The sequence below is a fragment of the Coregonus lavaretus genome (genome assembly GCF_964263955.1).
Source record: "Coregonus lavaretus genome assembly, contig: HAP1_SCAFFOLD_287, whole genome shotgun sequence".
Lineage (NCBI taxonomy): Eukaryota > Metazoa > Chordata > Actinopteri > Salmoniformes > Salmonidae > Coregonus > Coregonus lavaretus.
In genome coordinates, this window is record NW_028156283.1 from 27990 (window position 1) to 41016 (window position 13027).

Here is a 13027-nt window from a genome sequence, read left to right on the forward strand (position 1 = left end):
ACCACGCTCGTCACTTCCGGTATATGGTACATTCCCTTTCCGTGACGAATCTGTAATTTGTAAATTTGTTTCGGGACTGGTAAAAGTGTTTTGCGTCTTGTTAATTTGTTTTCTAAAATGTAAATTTGTTTTCTAAAATGTAAATTTGTTTTATAAAATGTAAATTTGTTTTATAAAATGTAAATTTGTTTTCCAAAATGTAAATTTGTTTTCCAAAATGTAAATTTGTTTTCCGGTGTCGGGTTACAAAAGGCCCCTGAAAAGGAGAAAAATGCTGATTCTGCTTTTTTTCTAAGAAAAACATTATTATAATAATTATACATTTATTGTTTAGTAAGGTGTAGTTTTGTGTAATAATAACGTTTATGATACATAGGTTTAGTAGTAAACATAAGTGTCATAGTTCAATATTCAATATTGTATAGTGAACTTTAATAATTTGTATATGTATGCTTACATTTCTGAAGTAACAATTTAGAAGAAAATAAAAGGTTTGAAAGAAAATTGTATTTACCTTCAATGAATTACAGCTCTCTCTCTCTCTTTTTCTCTCTCTCTCTCTCTCTCTCTCTCTCTCTCTCTCCGTTCCTCCCCTACCTACCTATCTCTCTCTCTCTCTCTCTCTCTCTCTCTCTCTCTCTCTCTCTCTCTCTCTCTCTCTCTCTCTCTCTCTCTCTCTCTCTCTCTCTCTCTCTCTCTCTCTCTCTCTCTCTCTACACAAGAGCCACTGGTTCTTTGGGTTGTGTGTGTGTGTGAGCGTGTGTGGTGTTTCTTTAAAACAACTGTTTTGTAAACCTGTTTACCCTTTTAGAAAGAGTTCTCAGCTATCCATATTTTAATGGTCAACAGTTTGCTCATCTAGGGGGTCCCTTACACACAAGGGAAGTATATGTACACATGAGGTCCCCCAAGTGTCTTTGAAACTACTTGTTTAAACCTGTTTAACCTTTAACCTTTTAAAAAATAGCTCTCAGCGTCCGGGAATGTCCGCAAATCGTCCGAGGATGGAATGTCCAGTGGATGTCTCAGTCAATTAAAAACAAAAAAGGTAATTGTATTCTTTAAGATGTCCCGTTTTACTGCTGACCTAAACAGATCCATTTGACCCCATAAAAGAGCGTCCCTGGGATGTCTCAGTCAACCAAGAAAAAAGACCCAGAGGACCAGAAGGCCTGAAGACATACATCTTAAAGAGACTCCTTGAATCATTTATTCCTCATGGAGCATTTTGAAGGTGAGTTGAATTTTCAATATGATGAAGGCTTCTATATCTAACTATGCATATATATATATATATATATATATATATATATATATATATATATATATATATATATATATATATATATATATATATATTATTTATGTTGTATATTATAAATGAATGTTTTTAATAATTTATTGTATAAAATTATATAGTATATAATGAATGAGATGTTGTGTTATTGATTTTTTTTAAACGAGAATGGACTCTACCTACATATGTATATATCCTACTGTTTATGTGACATGTCTCAAGGTGTCTCAGAACCCATGAAAATGCCAAACCAAGTCTCTACTCAAGAGAGGACCACTGGCTCTACCTAGTGGATATACAGTTACATCACAGTTATAGAAAAATTACTTGTCAATTGATTATGTGTGTGTGTGTGTGTGTGTGTGTGTGTGTGTGTGTGTGTGTATCTAGAATGTTAGTATAATATTATATATATATATATATATATATATATCTCTACCTACATATGTATTTATCATATTTTATGTGAAGTGTCTAATCAAGAGTGGACCACTGGCTCCACCTAGTGGATGTTCAGTTACATCACAGTTGTAGAAATAAATTACCCAGCACGTTAGTATACTATTCTATATCCCTCTCTCAATGGATAACAATTCACTCAATGTATAACAATGGTTTTTTAAATATTGAACAGTATTTCAATATTTGGTTTTTGCAGACATTTTAAGACAGGATGACATACAATTTACAGGTAACTAATATTATTATTTTATTTATTTGTTTTTTTTAAGGGGGTAGATCAGCTTAATATTGCAGATAGATTGTATCTTCCATCAATGTAATTGTCTGTATCTCTTCCAGTCCCCCATGTTTTTTATATATACACACACACACACATATTTACATTTACGTCATTTAGCAGACGCTCTTATCCAGAGTGAGTGAGTGCATACATTATTTAATTTTTTTCTCCATACTGGCCCCCCGTGGGAATCGAACCCACAACCCTGGCGTTGCAAACACCATGCTCTACCAACTGAGCTACATCCCTGCCGGCCATTCCCTCCCCTACCCTGGATGACGCTGGGCCAATTGTGAGCTGCCCCATGGGTCTCCCGGTCGCGGCCGGCTACGACAGAGCCTGGATTTGAACCAGGATCTCTAGTAGACCACTGAGCCACTTGGGAGATAATACACATACACATACATATACACATATATACATATATACATATATATACATATATACACACATACATACACACATACAGTGAGGGAAAAAGTATTTGATCCCCTGCTAATTTTGTGATTGACAGTTCTTTTGTGTTGCTTCCATTTGCGAATAATCGCACCAACTGTTGTCACCTTCTCATCAAGCTGCTTGGCGATGGTCTTGTAGCCCATTCCAGCCTTGTGTAGGTCTACAATCTTGTCCCTGACATCCTTGGAGAGCTCTTTGGTCTTGGCCATGGTGGAGAGTTTGGAATCTGATTGATTGATTGCTTCTGTGGACAGGTGTCTTTTATACAGGTAATAAACTGATATTAGGAGCGCTCCCTTTAAGAGTGTGCTCCTAATCTCAGCTCGTTACCTGTATAAAAGACACCTGGTAGCCAGAAATCTTTCTGATTGAGAAGGGGTCAAATACTTATTTCTCTCATTAAAATGCAAATCAATTTATAACATTTTTTAAATGCTTTTTTTCTGGATTTTTTTGTTGCTATTCTGTCTCTCACTGTTCAAATAAACCTACCATTAAAATTATAGACGGATCATTTCTTTGTCAGTGGGCAAACGTACAAAATCAGCAGGGGATCAAATACTTTTTCCCTCACTGTACATACATACAGTACATATCCTTTAAAAAATATATATTCCCCTTTATTACTTTCCAACCCCGCCACCCTTTCCCTAATTGGCGTAAACTAGTAAACAACAATGCTTAGGCCTCTACTTCCAGCTTATACATACTATATAAATTTTATGGACACAGTCAATTTTACAATAATTATATTTTGTTTGTTTTTGCTCCTGAACTTCTTCTACTCTCAACCTCTCCGATCATTTTCATGATGTCCATCCGGTTTGCTTCTATATGCCATATCTTTCTAACTGTGTTCTTTCCCAAAAGCTCCCAACCTACAACCTATATACTTATTATGGACACAGTATCCTTACATTATTAGCTATCTTGTTATTATTTGTTGTTAGTTGTTATTAGTCCCATCCTTCAACTCCATTCAACACCTCCCATCTATCTCTTAACACCATCCATATAGGATTTCTATTTGCCATATATTTTCTACTGTGATGTTTTACAAAAGTTCTGAACCTTTCTACTAATTTATATTATTACTATATTGTATTTTATGTAAAATATCAGTATTTTTAAGTAAAACATGTAAATTGTAATATAATGTAAATTCTACAGGTTACCCTACATTTATGCAGGAGGTACCCGAAGTCATTGATGTGGATCAAGAAGCAACACCACAAACAGAAGTGATTGTTATAGAGGATAACGAGTTTGAGGAACAACAGACAGAAGCTGTATCTTTACTCAGTCACTCGCCATCAAGATATTTTAGACGTGAGTCAACATTTAAATGGGTAATAATCTTTATATAATAAGCAATAAACAAAAGGTGTACTATGTTTTAAAAACCTAATCTTGTGTTTACAGCTGACTCTCCATGTAGAAGCGTGTACAGCGTTCAACCCAGGCATTATGGACTCCTCCGTTGAATGACTGCTTGAATGATTGTGAAAACGACGTTCTCCTCTCTTTCTGTACAGCAGGCTTTGACATAGACGAAACTCAAACCAACCCAAGAACAGAGGGATTGTCATACCTAGACACGCCTCCAAACCCCCCCGAGGCGTTCAGTATATAATAGGGCACCGACACTATTTCAAAGTCCAGCACGGCTCCACAGACACATAGTTCAAGTTGACAGAATGGCTTCACCTTTGACCGAGGAGAACGATTGGTCTGAAAAGGACTGGATTGAAGAACATGCTCTTTATGGACATGGCCTGTTTTATTATAGTTATAACTTTTAATGACTATGTTAAAAACAATATTATGATTATTATTTTTGTAAAAAGACTCAGACTCAGACAATGGACAGTGGGAAGAAAACACGCCTTCCATGACTCCACAGAAAAACAGGTTTAGTCAACAAACAGACAGCTATTTCCCTGTAACCCAAGTCCGAACAGTGAGAAACAGAAACAGGGAGTTAGGATATATTGATATGTTAACACATAATACATTAACTGATATACTGATTACTGCATCTATACAGGTCAATACATTCAATGATGATAATGTCAATGATGGTAATGTTGAGGATGATGTGTTGAGGTATGATGAGGATGATGTGTTGAGCTATGATGAGGATGATGTGTTGAGCTATGATGAGGATGATGTGATGAGGATGATGTGTTGAGCTATGATGAGGATGATGTGTTGAGCTATGATGAGGATGATGTGTTGAGCTATGATGAGGATGATGTGTTGAGCTATGATGAGGATGATGTGTTGAGGTATGATGAGGATGATGTGTTGATGTATGATGAGGATTATGTGTTGAGGTATGATGAGGATGATGTGTTGAGGTATGATGAGGATGATGTGTTGAGGTATGATGAGGATGATGTGTTGATGTATGATGAGGATGATGTGTTGAGGTATGATGAGGATGATGTGTTGAGCTATGATGCGGCTAATCAGCTTGATACAATACATTCTGAGGTAGAGCCTATACTGATTGAGGACAGCGTCAGTGGGGACGAGGATCAGGATATAGATCTTCAAGATAGGTTTCTCACAGCCTTTTACAGGGCTCTGCAAGCCAGAGAGGTCCAGTTACACAAACGTATGGTTGCTTTGCTAAAACGTCGGTACATCCAAGACATAGCCATCTGGAAGAAAAACACGTCAAATTTGATAAGCAGCAATCTGATTAAAAAACGCCCAAACAAACGATATAGCCGTATGTAACATGGATACTTCTAGAATACCCCTAGAACTAAGCTCATTAATCAAACAAATGAAGGATCTAGGACCAACCCCTACACAACAACACACACCTCCTTTAACTCATGCAAATGAGGACACATTATCACAGGTACTCCCAGAACTTAGCTCCTTAATTAAACAAATTAACGAGCTAACCCCACCCTTAAATTAGACAACCCCCAACCTCACGTATATGGTGTCCTACACTGCCCTATCTGTAAAGGGTCTTTGAAAAGCAGAGACCCAGAAGTGGCTCAAGAATTGGAACATGAGTGCTACCTTCAACCATCTGATGAAGATGAACATTCAGAGAAATTTGTGTTTTATGACTTTGAGAGTAATCAACAATCAGGGTTTCATCTGCCTATTTCTGTATCTACCATGACTTTCAAGGGTGAAAAGTGGTCGGCAGAGGACCCCAATGGTGCACTACTCTTTCTGAAGCGTTTCTGAAAACCCCAGTACAAAAGCCTTGTGATCATTCAGATCAAGAAAGAGCCCTGACCGGTGTATGGTGTATGGTCGCAGTTGTAAATGAGAACTTGTTCTCAACTGGCTTACCTGGTTAAATAAAGGTGAAATAAAAAAATAAAATGGGTCACCGTTGAATTCTCTAAGGCTATAGAGAAGGGGTATTGTGTGGCCAAAGTCTTTGAAGTGTGGAACTTTCCCAGGAAATCAGACACTCTTTTTAAAGAGTACATCAAGACCTTCTTGAGAGGCAAGCAAATGGCTTCAGGTTTTCCTGCATCAGTCACTGATCAAGAGAGCAAAGACAGATACATTCAGGACTATCATGAAAAAGAGGGCATACATTTACATTTTACATTTACGTCATTTTAGAAGACGCTCTTATCCAGAGCGACTTACAGTTAGTGAGTGCATACATTATATATTTTTTTTATACCCCCCGTGGGGTACTCGGGAGGCATACGTCTTGACCCTGACAGAATAGAGGTCAACAAAGCCAAAATAAAGGTGTGCAAGCTTTTCTTGAACAGTTTGGGGGGCATATTTGCCCAGAGAAGCAATATGTTAACAACATCTATCATTAAAGATCCCGAAGAATTTATGGGATTGGTTTTTTCAGACCAATCTGACATTTCAAATGTTTTGTTCTTGAATCAAGACATAGCTCTGGTGCAATGGAGACGCAACAAGAAGTGGGTTCTACCCCCGAGTAATGGAAACGTGTTTCTAGCAGCTTTTACCACGGCCTATGGGCGACTTGAACTACACACCCTCATGGAGCACCTGCAGAGTCGGGTTCTTTACCATGACACAGACTCTGTGGTCTATGGAAGCAAACCTGGTGATTGGAACCCCCCTCTTAGCAACTATCTGGGAGGTTTAACGAGTGAACTCGAAGATGGTGACCATATCATAGAGTGGTCATCCTGTGGACCCAAACGCTATGCTTTTAGGACTAAAAACAATCACGTAGTGTTGAAAGCCAAAGGCGTGACACAAAACTATGAAAATTCCATGCGTGTAAACTTGGAATCAATCACACGCTTAGTCGAGGGTTTTATAAACGACCGAAATAGTGTTTTAGAAATGTTGAAACTCCTACAAAAAGATTGTTAGGGATTAAAAGGGGTTCCATCTACGTAATGCCCCACTTACTAAAAGATTCCGGGTCGTCTGTGACAAGAGATGACTTTTACCTGACGGCACCACCTTACCCTTTGGTTACTGACTTTATGTTCCAATCCTTTTACCTGACGGGACCACCTTACCCTTTGGTTACTGACTTTATGTTCCAATCCTTTTACCTGACGGGACCACCTTACCCTTTGGTTACTGACTTTATGTTCCAATCCTTTTACCTGACGGGACCACCTTACCCTTTGGTTACTGACTTTATGTTCCAATCCTTTTACCTGACGGGACCACCTTACCCTTTGGTTACTGTCTTTATGTTCCAATCCTTTTACCTGACGGGACCACCTTACCCTTTGGTTACTGACTTTATGTTCCAATCCTTTTACCTGACGGGACCACCTTACCCTTTGGTTACTGACTTTATGTTCCAATCCTTTTACCTGATGGGACCACCTTACCCTTTGGTTACTGACTTTATGTTCCAATCCTTTTACCTGACGGGACCACCTTACCCTTTGGTTACTGACTTTATGTTCCAATCCTTTTACCTGACGGGACCACCTTACCCTTTGGTTACTGACTTTATGTTCCAATCCTTTTACCTGACGGGACCACCTTACCCTTTGGTTACTGACTTTATGTTACAATCCTTTTACCTGACGGGACCACCTTACCCTTTGGTTACTGACTTTATGTTCCAATCCTTTTACCTGACGGGACCACCTTACCCTTTGGTTACTGACTTTATGTTCCAATCCTTTTACCTGACGGGACCACCTTACCCTTTGGTTACTGACTTTATGTTCCAATCCTTTTACCTGACGGGACCACCTTACCCTTTGGTTACTGACTTTATGTTCCAATCCTTTTACCTGACGGGACCACCTTACCCTTTGGTTACTGACTTTATGTTCCAATCCTTTTACCTGACGGGACCACCTTACCCTTTGGTTACTGACTTTATGTTCCAATCCTTTTACCTGACGGGACCACCTTACCCTTTGGTTACTGACTTTATGTTCCAATCCTTTTACCTGACGGGACCACTTTACCCTTTGGTTACTGACTTTATGTTCCAATCCTTTTACCTGACGGGACCACCTTACCCTTTGGTTACTGACTTTATGTTCCAATCCTTTTACCTGACGGGACCACTTTACCCTTTGGTTACTGACTTTATGTTCCAATCCTTTTACCTGACGGGACCACTTTACCCTTTGGTTACTGACTTTATGTTCCAATCCTTTTACCTGACGGGACCACCTTACCCTTTGGTTACTGACTTTATGTTCCAATCCTTTTACCTGACGGGACCACCTTACCCTTTGGTTACTGACTTTATGTTCCAATCCTTTTACCTGACGGGACCACCTTACCCTTTGGTTACTGACTTTATGTTCCAATCCTTTTACCTGACGGGACCACCTTACCCTTTGGTTACTGACTTTATGTTCCAATCCTTTTACCTGACGGGACCACCTTACCCTTTGGTTACTGACTTTATGTTCCAATCCTTTTACCTGACGGGACCACCTTACCCTTTGGTTACTGACTTTATGTTCCAATCCTTTTACCTGACGGGACCACCTTACCCTTTGGTTACTGACTTTATGTTCCAATCCTTTTACCTGACGGGACCACCTTACCCTTTGGTTACTGACTTTATGTTCCAATCCTTTTACCTGACGGGACCACCTTACCCTTTGGTTACTGACTTTATGTTACAATCCTTTTACCTGACGGGACCACCTTACCCTTTGGTTACTGACTTTATGTTCCAATCCTTTTACCTGACGGGACCACCTTACCCTTTGGTTACTGACTTTATGTTCCAATCCTTTTACCTGACGGGACCACCTTACCCTTTGGTTACTGACTTTATGTTCCAATCCTTTTACCTGACGGGACCACCTTACCCTTTGGTTACTGACTTTATGTTCCAATCCTTTTACCTGACGGGACCACCTTACCCTTTGGTTACTGACTTTATGTTCCAATCCTTTTACCTGATGGGACCACCTTACCCTTTGGTTACTGACTTTATGTTCCAATCCTTTTACCTGACGGGACCACCTTACCCTTTGGTTACTGACTTTATGTTCCAATCCTTTTACCTGACGGGACCACCTTTCCCTTTGGTTACTGACTTTATGTTCCAATCCTTTTACCTGATGGGACCACCTTACCCTTTGGTTACTGACTTTATGTTCCAATCCTTTTACCTGACGGGACCACCTTACCCTTTGGTTACTGACTTTATGTTCCAATCCTTTTACCTGACGGGACCACCTTACCCTTTGGTTACTGACTTTATGTTCCAATCCTTTTACCTGACGGGACCACCTTACCCTTTGGTTACTGACTTTATGTTCCAATCCTTTTACCTGACGGGACCACCTTACCCTTTGGTTACTGACTTTATGTTCCAATCCTTTTACCTGACGGGACCACCTTACCCTTTGGTTACTGACTTTATGTTCCAATCCTTTTACCTGACGGGACCACCTTACCCTTTGGTTACTGACTTTATGTTCCAATCCTTTTACCTGACGGGACCACCTTACCCTTTGGTTACTGACTTTATGTTCCAATCCTTTTACCTGACGGGACCACCTTACCCTTTGGTTACTGACTTTATGTTCCAATCCTTTTACCTGACGGGACCACCTTACCCTTTGGTTACTGACTTTATGTTCCAATCCTTTTACCTGACGGGACCACCTTACCCTTTGGTTACTGACTTTATGTTCCAATCCTTTTACCTGACGGGACCACCTTACCCTTTGGTTACTGACTTTATGTTCCAATCCTTTTACCTGACGGGACCACCTTACCCTTTGGTTACTGACTTTATGTTCCAATCCTTTTACCTGACGGGACCACCTTACCCTTTGGTTACTGACTTTATGTTCCAATCCTTTTACCTGACGGGACCACCTTACCCTTTGGTTACTGACTTTATGTTCCAATCCTTTTACCTGACGGGACCACCTTACCCTTTGGTTACTGACTTTATGTTCCAATCCTTTTACCTGACGGGACCACCTTACCCTTTGGTTACTGACTTTATGTTCCAATCCTTTTACCTGACGGGACCACCTTACCCTTTGGTTACTGACTTTATGTTCCAATCCTTTTACCTGACGGGACCACCTTACCCTTTGGTTACTGACTTTATGTTCCAATCCTTTTACCTGACGGGACCACCTTACCCTTTGGTTACTGACTTTATGTTCCAATCCTTTTACCTGACGGGACCACCTTACCCTTTGGTTACTGACTTTATGTTCCAATCCTTTTACCTGACGGGACCACCTTACACTTTGGTTACTGACTTTATGTTCCAATCCTTTTACCTGACGGGACCACCTTACCCTTTGGTTAATGACTTTATGTTCCAATCCTTTTACCTGACGGGACCACCTTACCCTTTGGTTACTGACTTTATGTTCCAATCCTTTTACCTGACGGGACCACCTTACCCTTTGGTTACTGACTTTATGTTCCAATCCTTTTACCTGACGGGACCACCTTACCCTTTGGTTACTGACTTTATGTTCCAATCCTTTTACCTGACGGGACCACCTTACCCTTTGGTTACTGACTTTATGTTCCAATCCTTTTACCTGACGGGACCACCTTACCCTTTGGTTACTGACTTTATGTTCCAATCCTTTTACCTGACGGGACCACCTTACCCTTTGGTTACTGACTTTATGTTCCAATCCTTTTACCTGACGGGACCACCTTACCCTTTGGTTACTGACTTTATGTTCCAATCCTTTTACCTGACGGGACCACCTTACCCTTTGGTTACTGACTTTATGTTCCAATCCTTTTACCTGACGGGACCACCTTACCCTTTGGTTACTGACTTTATGTTCCAATCCTTTTACCTGACGGGACCACCTTACCCTTTGGTTACTGACTTTATGTTCCAATCCTTTTACCTGACGGGACCACCTTACCCTTTGGTTACTGACTTTATGTTCCAATCCTTTTACCTGACGGGACCACCTTACCCTTTGGTTACTGACTTTATGTTCCAATCCTTTTACCTGACGGGACCACCTTACCCTTTGGTTACTGACTTTATGTTCCAATCCTTTTACCTGACGGGACCACCTTACCCTTTGGTTACTGACTTTATGTTCCAATCCTTTTACCTGACGGGACCACCTTACCCTTTGGTTACTGACTTTATGTTCCAATCCTTTTACCTGACGGGACCACCTTACCCTTTGGTTACTGACTTTATGTTCCAATCCTTTTACCTGACGGGACCACCTTACCCTTTGGTTACTGACTTTATGTTCCAATCCTTTTACCTGACGGGACCACCTTACCCTTTGGTTACTGACTTTATGTTCCAATCCTTTTACCTGACGGGACCACCTTACACTTTGGTTACTGACTTTATGTTCCAATCCTTTTACCTGACGGGACCACCTTACCCTTTGGTTAATGACTTTATGTTCCAATCCTTTTACCTGACGGGACCACCTTACCCTTTGGTTACTGACTTTATGTTCCAATCCTTTTACCTGACGGGACCACCTTACCCTTTGGTTACTGACTTTATGTTCCAATCCTTTTACCTGACGGGACCACCTTACCCTTTGGTTACTGACTTTATGTTCCAATCCTTTTACCTGACGGGACCACCTTACCCTTTGGTTACTGACTTTATGTTCCAATCCTTTTACCTGACGGGACCACCTTACCCTTTGGTTACTGACTTTATGTTCCAATCCTTTTACCTGACGGGACCACCTTACCCTTTGGTTACTGACTTTATGTTCCAATCCTTTTACCTGACGGGACCACCTTACCCTTTGGTTACTGACTTTATGTTCCAATCCTTTTACCTGACGGGACCACCTTACCCTTTGGTTACTGACTTTATGTTCCAATCCTTTTACCTGACGGGACCACCTTACCCTTTGGTTACTGACTTTATGTTCCAATCCTTTTACCTGACGGGACCACCTTACCCTTTGGTTACTGACTTTATGTTCCAATCCTTTTACCTGACGGGACCACCTTACCCTTTGGTTACTGACTTTATGTTCCAATCCTTTTACCTGACGGGACCACCTTACCCTTTGGTTACTGACTTTATGTTCCAATCCTTTTACCTGACGGGACCACCTTACCCTTTGGTTACTGACTTTATGTTCCAATCCTTTTACCTGACGGGACCACCTTACCCTTTGGTTACTGACTTTATGTTCCAATCCTTTTACCTGACGGGACCACCTTACCCTTTGGTTACTGACTTTATGTTCCAATCCTTTTACCTGACGGGACCACCTTACCCTTTGGTTACTGACTTTATGTTCCAATCCTTTTACCTGACGGGACCACCTTACCCTTTGGTTACTGACTTTATGTTCCAATCCTTTTACCTGACGGGACCACCTTACCCTTTGGTTAATGACTTTATGTTCCAATCCTTTTACCTGACGGGACCACCTTACCCTTTGGTTACTGACTTTATGTTCCAATCCTTTTACCTGACGGGACCACCTTACCCTTTGGTTACTGACTTTATGTTCCAATCCTTTTACCTGACGGGACCACCTTACCCTTTGGTTACTGACTTTATGTTACAATCCTTTTACCTGACGGGACCACCTTACCCTTTGGTTACTGACTTTATGTTCCAATCCTTTTACCTGACGGGACCACCTTACCCTTTGGTTACTGACTTTATGTTCCAATCCTTTTACCTGACGGGACCACCTTACCCTTTGGTTACTGACTTTATGTTCCAATCCTTTTACCTGACGGGACCACCTTACCCTTTGGTTACTGACTTTATGTTCCAATCCTTTTACCTGACGGGACCACCTTACCCTTTGGTTACTGACTTTATGTTCCAATCCTTTTACCTGACGGGACCACCTTACCCTTTGGTTACTGACTTTATGTTCCAATCCTTTTACCTGACGGGACCACCTTACCCTTTGGTTACTGACTTTATGTTCCAATCCTTTTACCTGACGGGACCACCTTACCCTTTGGTTACTGACTTTATGTTCCAATCCTTTTACCTGACGGGACCACCTTACCCTTTGGTTACTGACTTTATGTTCCAATCCTTTTACCTGACGGGACCACCTTACCCTTTGGTTACTGACTTTATGTTCCAATCCTTT

The 13027-nt window shown here is 40.7% G+C and overlaps 1 protein-coding gene across 1 annotated transcript in view; it reads right to left on the reverse strand.

Annotated features, from left to right (window-relative positions):
* The window catches only part of LOC311126502 (NLR family CARD domain-containing protein 3-like), a gene marked incomplete at its 3' end in the record, with an annotated part of 115138 nt that overhangs the window by 27986 nt on the left and 74125 nt on the right, over nucleotides 1-13027 (reverse strand). The gene's annotated exons all lie outside the window — the stretch shown is intronic.